Genomic DNA, 13,430 nt, shown 5'->3' on the forward strand with positions numbered 1-13,430 from the left:
ATCGTACGATGAAGAAGGAAATGTAGTCCTTATGGACAATTGACTAGTACCAATGATGGCATTAAATAGAGGGAGTAGCAAAGGCCTAGGAAGGTAGACACAACAGGGCTTGCGGTCACCTAGGACACATTTCTCATGCTAGCCCTAGAGGCAGCAAGCTAATAGAGACAAGACTGACCTAAGATGGATTCAATGTGGAATCACTCATCTCTTTGTCCATTTTCCTAGAAGGAAGCCATCCTCTAATTCCGAAAAGCAGCCATCCATCCCATTGGGGTTGTTTAGTGTCGAAGCACTCGATGGGGAGGCCACACCCATTTTGCTACATGTCATGACCCACACACAAAAAAAGTAGACTGGCATATCATTGCCAGATTCTAGCAATCTCAATGCAATCGTAATCAAAATGAAGAGTCAAAGATGAGTAAGAACAAACCAAACGCTAAGGTCACACTCAGAACCGAAAATGCTATGACACTGCTTGTTGGACAGAAGGTCACTATCATAGAGGCAAAACATTAGAGCCCTGAAGATGGCTGCGATGGGAGGTATGAGGGCTGAGGAGTACCCTAACCCAAAGCGCTAGCTTGAAGCCATCAAGAAGGTAGAGTGGGTGAAAGAAGCCTAAGAGCACCTCAAGGATGTTGAACCCATATTAGAAGACAAAAGCGATGATCTCTCAAGCATAAGCACACAACTCCCACCCCCATAACTAAAATCAAGGGATGCAATTGCACCACAAGGAGTGTCGCTTAGACAAAGTCTAAATTCTATGGGCCAACAAATTAGTTAAGACCATCAGCCAGAATTGCGAGGCTAGGAGAGAGACAAGTAGCTAGCAACCTCCTTAATACATTAGTGACCACCCCTATGACTCTAAGCTGAAGAGACGTGCTCAGATAGCATCTAATGCTATGGCAAGATCTGAAACAATGGGTCGAAGAATCAAATGAGCAACCCGTGGTAGACTTGCACGAGCATGACAAAAAAATGCAAATACTTAGCCTAATGGTGCACTCCATACCTAAGTCCTTCACGTGAATGCCTTTGGGAAGGCACAAAGATGCATGCAATCCTTCTAGTCTTAGATCTTGGAGATGTCACAAGAAATAGAATCGTGGACATAGAAGCGGGAGTTGGTGTTCTAATCCATGGGATGCTCCAAACATGGGGTAACCCACTGGTCAAGACTGTTCCCTTCAAGGTCACACTAGCAGCGTGTTAAATAATTGGCCAGTGGATTAATTAAGGAAGCTATTTTTTAAATGTCATACATAAATATGATATGACCGAATTATATAACTAAAGAACGCCATTGAGAGAAGCCAATGAGTGGGACCCTTGATGGATCCGTCCTATGGTAGCGTGGTCCCAAAGAACTGGGAGGCTTCTCACAAGGTTCTATAGATGTACGACCTTTAGGTAATATTAGATTAGAACCTGATTCATGCCATTTTAGGGAACCGGAATGGGACTATGCCTTATGGGCAGAGAGGTTGAGCGGTGCATCCCTCTCGTTTTCCATTATGTTTGAACAAAGTGCAGCACGGATCTAGGTATCTCTACATAAAGTAGAATATCTAGGATCCAAAACTAGAATGTATTACGAGACTTTGGTAACTAGCAACCAAGATTTCAGGTCCATCCTAGTGGGCTTAGCCCGTGAATGTTGCGTTGCAAGGAAGGCTTGGGAAACCTTAGGCAACAAACCGCTGGAACATTCCATGGGAGTGCCGGACAGTGACGCTTAGATTTCTTTCTTAATGGACCACTAAAAACGTGCCTATATAGCTGTTAGGCGTGCACGTTACTGATCTCTTGGATCTCTAGTCCTTTGTCTTGGACTCTCTCTATATCCTTCTATAGCATTGGAGTATTGTATACTATAATGTAATACTTTTTGGCTCTGTGTTGGAAGCTTGAACTTCACAGCTTTTGTAGGTAGAACATTTTCTTTTCAAACTATAGGTTTTCTATTCTTATCTCATGTTGTTGTAGCTACTTTCAATTCTACTTAGAGGCATATTCTTGATTCTTTTTTAGATTATCTATGGCATTAGCCTTGATTGGGCTTTATTTTGGGGAGATATGACCTTTCTCTCCACATCTATGACATTCCACTTCAGATCTTTGTCCACCACCAAATTGTTTTTCTCTATAACTTTGGGATGTGGACATCCTTGGGAAAAATTTAAGACCAAAGTCTCAGCACTTTGGGCCAATGTTTTGGTTTCTCATCTTGGATTCGAGTAGGTTAAGCCTTGTCTCTTCATCTTTCTTTTTTCTATCATGCATCTTCTTTAGAGATCAGGTTTCCTCAATATGGTTCTTTCTCAAGCAATGCAAATGGAAGGCTCCAAGGATGGTTGGATTTTGGGTATATTTAGGGGCTAAATGTCCCACTTCATGCCACTTTCTACATCAAGTGATTGATTGCATGACATCTCTTCCTAGTTCTACACTGTTTGATACATTGACAATATTCACTTTTAGTGTCTCTAACAGTTCTATAATCACATCAATGAGCTCCTTCTTAATATTTCAAAATTGTGTTAGACAAGTAATCCTTTAAATTTTATCCTCCTAAAGCACTTGTACTAAGATTTTGGGGATTTTCTATAATCAATGCTAGATTGGTTGGGTTGATATAGAGAGTTCAGTATTTCAATTTTGGATTAAAGCTCATGTTTGGACTATTGGATGTTGATTCTAGGTGGTAAGGTTTCACTGTTGTTGTGGATTTACCATTGGGAGAACTATTTGAGGCCATTGCTATGGTGGTTGAGCCATCATTTTCCGCACTATATGTGGCCACTGTGGATTCATTGTATTATATTGAGGCACTATATGTAGCTGAGGATAGTGGTGGGGAACTCTCGCTTCAACTGCATTTGGTGGATACACAATTTCTAGCATTGGAAGAGGTAGGACTCCTCTTTCAGAGATCATAGACAATGTACTTCAACTTCATCATAGTCCTACACCTTTCACTACAAATTGCAGATTAGTTGGTCTTCTCAATTCTAGGAACTTTTGAATCTCTAATTGTAGACCTCTAAGAAAAAATCCATTTTTTATCCTTCATCCAAGTTAGGGTTATTCCATCTCTTTAGTATGGATTATATTCTAGAGACATATGCTTCCATCCACTCTTCAGAGGACTAACTTAAATTCATGAACTCCCACATCTACTCTTTAAAACTTTATGCTTGAATTTGGTAAGAACGTCTAGCTTCGTGTTGCTTTAAGTGCCAAAAGTTCTTGCTACTTGTCTCTCATACCACTAAAATATCATGCCTTTGAAAGGGGATATCACCAACCAAATGCTCTACAGTTTTGACATTTTTGGCTACATAGGCTATCATAATCTTGACTATATAAAGATAAAGGTCTTTATTGTACTCTTCCTTGAAAATTAGCAATAGAACTCCATTTTCTAGTCTATTATCAACATTTTGAAGATGGATTTGGCTAAGAAGGTAACCTTGATTTTCCTTAGGTCTTTTGGGAAGAGTGCCACAAGGGTGTCAAAGGAGGCTTCTGTTACTAGCTCATTCTCAACTCTGGGGTCCACCTTATAGAATATGGAAGATGCCACATTATTTTAAACAATGTTATATTTAGTAAAATTTACAAGATTATATTTAAAAAAGATAATTTTTAGTTATAATTTAAAAAAATCATAAGTTAGTAAATCAAAAGGGGTTGATTTAACACCTTGTAGCATGTAGAAAAACGGTATTTCTAAATATCATTTGAATGCATGTTATATAAATGATTTCTTATAAGTGGATCCCCTAAGGTTCTAAACTTTGAGTTGTTCCTTCTCTCTTATCATTTGTGTACATTTGAATCGTTCTACTACATGTCTCTTTATCACATCATTCATTAGGGAGTTGGCTCCACCCAAGTTGTTCATGCTCCAGAGAAGGAAAATAGAAGGGCTTCAGTCTTTGGAAGTCTCTTGCCAATATTTCTATTACTTATTTCTTTTTGCATTCTCTAAATTCTTCTTTCATGACATTGCAAAGGGAAATATATTTTGTTTTGAAGGCATCAAAATTCATTCTTCTGAGTATTGCCATTGTTTCAGTAGTATGAACTTTGGAGGATTTCAATGACATAGGTTATGAAGAACACTTTATCTACTAGCTTCCAATAGATTGCCAAGCAGATAAATAGAAAGTTATTACTACACTAAGTCTCCCACGTGTTCGAGGTGTTGTATATCCACAAACAAGTCACAACTCTTTTCCTTCTTATTATTCTAGACCTTTGCATACTAACCATAGATCCTACAGCTTCTTCACAATCTACCACTTAATAATGTTTGAAAACTCTTCAATAAAAGCCAATTCTTCCATTAATATTAATTCTCTCTATTTTTGCTTCTTCAATTTTCCCCTAAATAGGTTAACACAAAAATCCATGTCTTTACTTCTATAGATAGGGAAAATACTCCATCACACAAGGCCCGCATCAAGATAGTATTGTGCTCTCACAATTGGGGAATGATTCTCTTAAAGAAGGTGGATTTGATTATAAATTCTTCCAATTATTGGTTAGCACTTCAAATCTTACAACCTAATTGTAAAGTGTCCACTTGTTCACTTGCAGGACACGTCTCAGTAGCCCATTGGGAAGAGAGTCCAGAAAGCGCCGCCCGGCACTCCCACGGAATGTCACAGGGTTCGTGATCTAGATCTTCCCAAGTTTGCCATGAAGTGGAAGCATTCCAGCCGTTCCCACTTAGGATCGACCTGAATCAGGGTTTTCCTAGTGGTCAATTTCCTAGAACGGCAACTAGCGTCGACCCCAAGCCAATTACTTTACGCAAAACTTCAGAGTCAAAGCGGATTCATACTGCACTTGGTTCAAGGACAATGGGAAACAAGAGGGATGCAAATCTCGACCTCTCTACCCATAAGGCATAGTCCCATTCCGTTCCCCTAAAACAGCACAAATTGGAACTCTAGTATCCTAGATTCTAGGTATGTGTTCCGTGTTGTTCATTTCCTTCAAAAAAAGTTCCCAGCCAACCGGGACCACCCACCCATAGGGCGGACCCATGGCCACATCCACCGCATTTTCCTCACGTTTTCTTTAGTTGTCTAATTATCTACCACATTTAGTTGGACACACATAAAACAACTTCCTCAATTAGCCAATTAGTCACTGGTTCCTTCACGTAATCTTAGCACTTGACATAGAAAAACAGTGTCAAACAAGTTCCTTTTCAACAGGTTATCTTATTAATCAGTCTTTGGAATACATCATAATAATCCAGCCTGAAGACTAATCCATAATCCACCCAAAGGCGATCCATAATCCGATCAAAGGCAATCTAGTAATCCTCAGAGATTACTAATCCAAGTTTCCGCCCGTAGACTAGTATGTGGACCTCGAGATCCAATCCGGAGTCACGTCGGCCTCTTGTGCAGGGCTCGGAAGGCAAGGGATTTACGGCCAGAGCCCCCCTTGCACCCAAGCGTCCTCCTACTCTAAGTGGTGCCCAACGAAGAGACCTCTCGCAGTGGGTTCGGTCCACGTTCCTGGTGCGGCTAATAACCCCCTTGGTTAGGGTCAGGCAGATAGTCAGGGGTAACTGATGCTGCCTCTCCCTCTAGGCCTTCAACATAAAGCATTATTTATTTTTCCATCTTTATTTACTTTGGCAAAGCAATACAAATAGTGCTCCTAAACTATACAAACACAATTAAACCAGTGGTCGTTTACTTGGCCAACTGCTAAGGTGTGAATCCTTTTCTTTGAATGCGTCCAACATCCGATCCGGGATCAATTGTGACTTGGCAAGATCCTCAAGGGTTTGTTTGTTTACCCTTTTGTCCTTGGGTTAGGGTCATACCCTCTCAACCCAAATTAACCAACACCTTAGGTTTCTTAAGTTAAGACAGTAAATCTTGGTGACCATGTCACTCTAACTTGATTTGTTAATTGCTTGCTAGGCAATTCATAGTTACCTTATCTTGGCAAATCAATACAAGAAGGGTGATGTAGCAAGATGTCTACTCATCCTCTTGCACAATAGGCTTGCACTAGAACCTTCCAACCTTATTCCAAGGAATGGCAAATCTATCTTGTGATTAAAACACAAGCCATGCAATGTTGCAACTTGTTGCATAAGTGTCACACCTAACTCATGAGATCATTTCACCCATCAAACAGTGTTTCTTGGTCAAGGAATTTTTTTAGTCAAGATGTAGGGTTTGGGGTGTCTTCTTACCAAACCCAACGCTAACGTTTCTAGGCCAATAACGTTTGGGCTTAGGGTTTCTAGGCTCAATCGGAATTTTAGTATTAGGTTATTCCATTCTTAGGGTAAAAACCATATATAGTTAGTGTATGGGCGTCCAATTAGCCCAAACATTCGGTGAATGTGGGTAGGACCTTTGGTTTTGAAGATCTTGACTTGGCATCCCAAGTGCGATACTAGGTAGAATTTCTAATGTGCTAAACCCTACCTAGCACTTTGAGGTGTTCATCGGACCATCTAGTCATGCTTTTACAAATCCCTAGAGGGTTATAACATTACAAGTGATTTAGCTAAATTGGTCTACTTGTCTTACGACAAGGAACGATCCTTTCTTAGAGATGCAACTATAAGGTTTGTAATAACTATTTCTTTTCCTTGCAAAAATCATGATGATTGACAATTCAGGAAATATCTTGCACAAAACCTACATAGATTTACATCAAGAGTTTTGCCTACAATCTTTCGTTTAATGCAATCGAATTTCAGGCTTTGATATGACATGCACCCTTTTCTAGATGCAATTTTGAAAAAATGAAGTTCATGCATTATGAATATTATAAGACTAATGTTGACTTAATCCATTCTACAAGCATCTTTGCATACAACATGCAAGTCCATAGTTTCATTTCCATGCCATGAAATTCTTTAGACAACCTCTAGCGGATATTAACGATTTTTCCTCATGTGAATCACAACAAGGAAGATATTGCCTAAATGCAATATACACTTGTTCTTTCTTGCAAGGCAGACCAGGGTGGATTTAAACAAGATTTTCATCCTTTTAAACCTAAGCAATATCTGTTTAGGCTTGTCACTTTAGAAATGCACGAAAAGGGAAACATGCGACTAAACTCATAAGACAAATAAGTAATTTAGGTTCATAACTTTGGAAATGCAAACAAGAGCAACATGTAATTTAAAACTTTTAAGATGAATGCTTAATTTTGTATTCATAACTTTCCTATGAATTTTAAGCATGCCCAACGCGGAATTAAACTTCTAAGAACCTAGTTATGAGGACTTACAGCAATGTCCACGTATAAACTTGGGTTCGAGACTTCTGCACGTGCGCCTTGCAACTTTGGCTTTGGAGCCATCGTTGATGACTTGAACTCCGTGATTTGTTCTCGCTTTTACGCGATCTCCGAACTCCCTCCAAGCTTGGCAACTTAGCCTCAAGATGTGCCTACTCCCTCTTGCGCAGGAAATTCCTTCACAAAATGCATCTTAAGAAACTGGGAAGGCTCGTGGAAACGGGGCTTATGGCAGCCCAACCTTAGAAGCTTCTCCAGAAGCTTTTGGTTCAACAGAATTACGTGGGAGGAGGGAGAGGTAATGATTTGGGGAGAGGAGATGACGATGAAAAGGGGGAGGGGGGGGAGATTATGATGATAACAGCGGTGGTCTGGGCACGGCTGGCGGACTACAGTGCAGTAGGGTGGTGGTTTTGGCAGACTAGTCCTATGGCGACGATCTTCACAACTGCAGGCAGCAGTCCCTCCCCTTTCTCTCCCTTCTTTTCTGCCTCCCCCCAAGGCTAAGGGGGAGGTTATATAGTGTGTAAGGGAGGGGGGAAGATCTACCATGTGGAGGATTCATGCCTTCCTTCCCTCATGCATCCCCATACCACACTTCTCCCTCTCTTCACTTAACTCATTCCTCCATACACTCCCTCTCCCCCTGCCATGCATCGGCTAAGGGGAGGGGTAATTAATTTAAGAAATTTACACTAATTTAATCAATTATCCATTTGCCTTTATGTAAGGGGTGTTTCTTGTGTGGCTTGCGGTTTTTAAGCCCCGGCCTCATTCGCACAATGCAGATGGACTCATTATTACGCGTGCGGGGTAAGGACCTTGTCACTATCATTATTCGGTTGCAGGAGATGACTTTGCATGGATTTTTCATAGGCATGTGGTGATCAAGGTTCTTTAATATTTCGAGCAGAAATATTACATTCTCTCCCCCTTAGAAGAATTGAGATGTCCTCATTCAAAGAAGAACTGGGGGTATTGTTGGTTGAGAGTACTTTCATCCATCCAAGTGGCATCCTCCTCGGGATAATATTTCCACTGGATGAGACATTCTCTCAAGGTTCTGGATCTCAATTGTCTCTCCCTAACATCTAAGATTATGTCGGGGCATAGCTCAAGGACTCCTTGGCTAGGCATTACAACTTGTTGATCATCAAGTGCATGGCTAGGGTTAGGTACATACTTCTTTCGTAGGCTGATATGAAATACATTATGAACTATTAGGTTCTCAGGGAGTTGAAGTCTATAAGCATTAGGCCCTAGGCACTTGAGAATCTTGTAGGGTCCACAATACCTTGGACTTAGCTTCTTGCATTCTCCTAAGGATAGGAAACTCTTCTTTGGGCGTACGCGAATGAAGACCATGTCTCCTTTAGCGAAGGATCTACCTTGACATTTCAAATCCGCGTATGCCTTCTATCTATCCTTGGCAGCTTGGATGTCGTGCCTTATTGACTTCATTTGGTCATCCATATCTTCCAGCATCTGCTTTGAATCTTCAACTCTTAGGGTTGGGTTTGAGAAGTTTAAACGACTTCCACAGTCGTGCCCATACAATGCCTGAAAAGGGGTCATCTAAATGCTTTGTTGATAAGAAGCATTGTAGGCAAACTCAAGCACTGGCAAGTATTGAATAAGGCACGGCTGTAAGCCTCTGCCAATATTAGCTCTTTCTGACTACATTGAGGGTCTTGGCATAGCCAGGATGTCTTGAAAAACGGGAATCATGAGCTTCCCAAAGTATTTTCTGTTTGAGTGACTGGCTTGCTGGTACACATAATCTCGTTCTATAGTAGACAAGTCTACTATTGATAGAGAATTCTTGATACTTAGCTTGTAGCTTCAGGTCTTGATCCTTGATGGGGATCTCCCTTAGCAATTTCTGATAGGTTGGATCATGGTATGCCTCTTCTCTAGCTAGCTCAAGTATTGGGTTGTTTGGCATGGATACCTTTGTGGCTAGAGATCTAGCTATTGATGGATCTTGCAAGATTAGAGAATTTAGAAATGCCTTGCGATTGAGTGCATCAGTGACTACATTCTTCTTTCCAAGTAGGTATTTGATTTCAAAGTCATATTTCTCCAACACTTTAATCCATTGACGTTGTATCATGTTGAGCTCATTCTGGGTAAAGATCCACTTGAGACTTTTATGATCTCTCACTAGGGTAAACCTGTTACCCAACAAGTAGTGTCTCCATAGCTTGAGAGCATGGATGACAGCTAACAACTCTATATCATGGGTAGCATAATTCCTCTCATGGCTCTTCAGTTTCCTTGAAGAGTCTGCTACAGGATGACCCTCTTGCATAAGCACACATCCTAAGGCAAGTGTGCTAGCATCAATTACTACTTCGAACTCCTTACTGAGGTCCGAAAGTTTCAAGATAGGTGCTGATACCAAACTTTGATTTAGTTTATCAAAGCTGGATTGTTCAGCAGTTTACCATACAATCGATGTTTGCTTCTTCAGTAGATCCATTAGCGGTGTTGCAATCAAATCATAGTTTTTGATAACGACCTTGTACCATCCTATCAATCCAAGAAAACTTCGTATTTCTTTGACAGTTGTTGGTGTTGGCCATTCCAGAACATCTCCGGGTCTACCGGAATTACTTCAGCTGAAACAATGAATCCCAGATATTCAATCTATCATTTGAAGAATGCACACTTCTTATTCTTGGCATAAAGCTTCTGTGCCCTCATTGTCTTAAGGACAATGTGAAACTGGGGTTCATGATCTTCTTGGCATAAAGCTTGTGTGCCCTCATTGTCTCAAGGACAATGCGAAGCTGGGGTTCATGATCTTCTTCCTATTTGGAGTAGACTAAGGTGTCATCGAAGAAGACGAGTACGAAGTCATCCAGATATGGCCTAAAGATATCTTGCATTAACCTATTGAAGGTGGCAGGTGCATTCGTCAGCCCGAATGACATGATCAAGAACTCAAAATGTCCATATCTTGTGTTGAATGCCGTCTTTGGGATATCTTCTTCCTTGATCCTTATCTGATAGTTTCCAGACCTGAGATCAATCTTGGAGAAGATCTTCGCACCTTGAAGACAGTCAAGAAGTTCATCTATTCTTGGAATAGGATATTTGATCTTAATGGTTGATTGATTCAACCCTTTATAATCAATACACAACCAAAGCGTTCCATCCTTCTTCTTTTGGAACAGCAGTGGAGATCCCCATGGCGAACTGCTAGGATGAATGTAGCCCTGTTCTAATAGTTGCTTGAGTTGCTCCTTCAACTCAATCGCTTCCAAGATGGACATTCTATATGGCCTCTTTGCAATTGGTGCAGCTCTTGGAACTAGCTTGATTTCATGATCAACTTCCCTTTCAAGCAGAAGTTCTGTCAGCTCTTCAAGAAATACATCTGCGTACTCCTTTAGCCATGAAGGTTCTTCACTAGACTCCTCATTCTGATCTAGCTTATTAAGCTTATTCAAATAGACAGGTAGTCGCTTTCTAACTCCCTTTATTATTCGAGATGCTTTGGCCAATTGAATTTTTGATTTTCTAGCCTCTCCTTGAGTTGTGACCAATTCCCCTTCAGAGTTTCGAAAGGAAACTTGGCCCTTTTCACAATAAATGTGAGCATCATTAGGTTTAAGCCAATCCATTCCAAGCAAACACTCATAGATACCTAGGTTCATAACCCTGAATCTAACCGAAGTCAATTTTCGTCCCAGTAAGAATTCCACCTGAGGATGTACTTGGGAAATAATTTTCTTTACGTTAAAAATTGCTAAGCGTTCCTCACATTACATTTCATGCCCAATTCAGCTTTTAGCCAAGTGACCTAATCACTTAACTTCTTTATCAATACTCACAATCAAGACAATCATTGATAAAAGAAGTCTTATTTCATTCATATGGGCATAGCCCTTTCGGAGTATAATTATTCTTGGGGAGATGGAACAAGCTGATACATTAATTCGGGGAGAATAAGGTTGTGTTGCATTCAGCTACGGGAACTAGGTAATAATATGGATTTGGATCATGGATCTTCAGGAATTGATAGGTCATTCGAAGATTAGGGTATCCTTTCCTTTGATACCCGTTCTTTTCATAACGTCCCAACACCTTGATCCTGTCGATAGGAATTACTCAAGTCACTTCCTTGTACACATACTTGTTCTGCGCTTAACCCTTTGACTGCCGACATGTAGGGTTGCGTTTGGATGAGCCTCAATAAAGATGAACAGCTTCACGATCTTTAAGTCCTCCATCCACTTGATTCTCTTCAAGTTGATTCAAAGGTACGGAAGTTGGTGGGGAGCTATGTAATAGATCCTTGAAACACCCACCCATCTCCGTTCCATGTAAAATGGTGAAGGATTGTAGATGCGGTCTAGGATATTCATCATATTGATCCTCTATCGATAATCCGAGGCATATATTGTGGTCATAAACATAACTTGGAATACCAAGAATCTGTTCCATGCTTCATGACTCTGCAAGTCAGCATTGGTAAGTAAGTAAGGAAATGTTCTTGATAGCAACATTTTCTTTACTTCACCTTATTAAGTTATAAAGACAGATCCTTTGTTGGTTTGCTCTAATACTACTCTAATACCAATTGTAATGTGTCCAACTGTTCACTTGCAAGACACGTCTCATCAGCGCATTGGGAAGAGAGTCCACAAAGCGCCGCCCAGCACTCCCAGGGATGTCACGGGGTTTGCGAACTAGGTCTTCTTGAGTCTGCCACAAAGCAGAAGCATTTTGGCCATTCCCACTTAGGACCAGGGTTTTCCTAGTGGTCGATTTCCTAGAACGGCAGCTACCGTCAAACCCCAGGTGAACTACTTTACATAGAACGTCAGGGTCGAAGCAGATTCATGCTGCATTTGGTTCAAGGATCCCATTCCGTTCCCCTAAAACAGCAGAAATCGGGACTCTAGTATCCTAGATTCTAGGTCAACGTTCCTTGCTGTTCATTTCCTTCGAGAAAAGTTCTTGGCCAAGTGGGACCACCCATCCGTAGGACGGCGGACCCATGGCCACATCCACCACACTTTCCTCAGGTTTGCTTTATTTGTCTAATTACCTACTATTACAACTATATATATCATCTCTCACTTGACTTGGGTCTCACCTATATATACTAACTCTACATCAATATGTATCATTCTTTGGGAGCATGTCTTGTGTATCTCTCTCGTCTTCTCTCTCTCTCTCTACATGTTACAACTATATATATCATCTCTCACTTGACTTGGGTCTCACCTATATATACTAACTCTACATCAATATGAATCATTCTTTGGGAGCATGTCTTGTGTATCTCTCTCGTACTCTCTCTCTCTCTCTACATGGTATTAGAGCTATGGATACGTAGCAACAACAAGGAAGATAATTTGTTTCATTGTTTATACTTGATTGAATTCTTTGCACAAGTGATGATTTGATACATGAACTTGTTCAAATTGGAAGTATTAGTTAATTTTGTCTTTTAAAAAAAACCAGGTCTAGGTGCGTAGCTCTCATTGTGCTCTCGAATCCTATCAAAACCCGTTGTCAATTGGAGTTCTAGATCAAAAGTTATGACAGTTCAGGATTCAAGACAACAATTCTGCTCGAATCTCTGATTCTTTATTTAAAACTGTGATTCTAATTATAGTTCATTAATCCCGAATTATAGTTTGTTAATCGTTTGTCTTCGTTAATGATGTTGATTATGACAAGCAAGCATCTTGCTATTTATAGCGATGTTTTATTATCGTTCACATTCTTTGCTCGACCGAAATAGCATTTTTCTTATATGTGTCATCTCGTCTTGCATGTTACGCCTGTCTACTTCAGGCTTTCTTTTTAGTCACTCAATACTTTACGTCGTTCTTACGTGCATCTCCCTATTTTGATTGTCATCTGTCTCAACTACGCTCGTCTTGATCATAGTTTGCAGATTCTGCGATCTCATCTTATTTGTTTTCTCTCGACATACAGGCATGGCCAATTGCGTAATTGTTAATGGATATCCATCTGGCCAACGTTCGGTTCCCTTCTTCCAAGGACAAGGCTTTCCTAGGTGAAAAGCAAAGATGATGCTAATTCTTGAAGGTGACGAATTATTTGATATTGTTTTGGGCGACCTGTCTTGCCCAGCTCAA

The sequence above is a fragment of the Lygodium microphyllum genome, chromosome 23 (assembly GCF_053477565.2).
Source record: "Lygodium microphyllum isolate KBCC chromosome 23, Lygodium_microphyllum_v1.1.10, whole genome shotgun sequence".
NCBI classification, from domain to species: domain Eukaryota; kingdom Viridiplantae; phylum Streptophyta; class Polypodiopsida; order Schizaeales; family Lygodiaceae; genus Lygodium; species Lygodium microphyllum.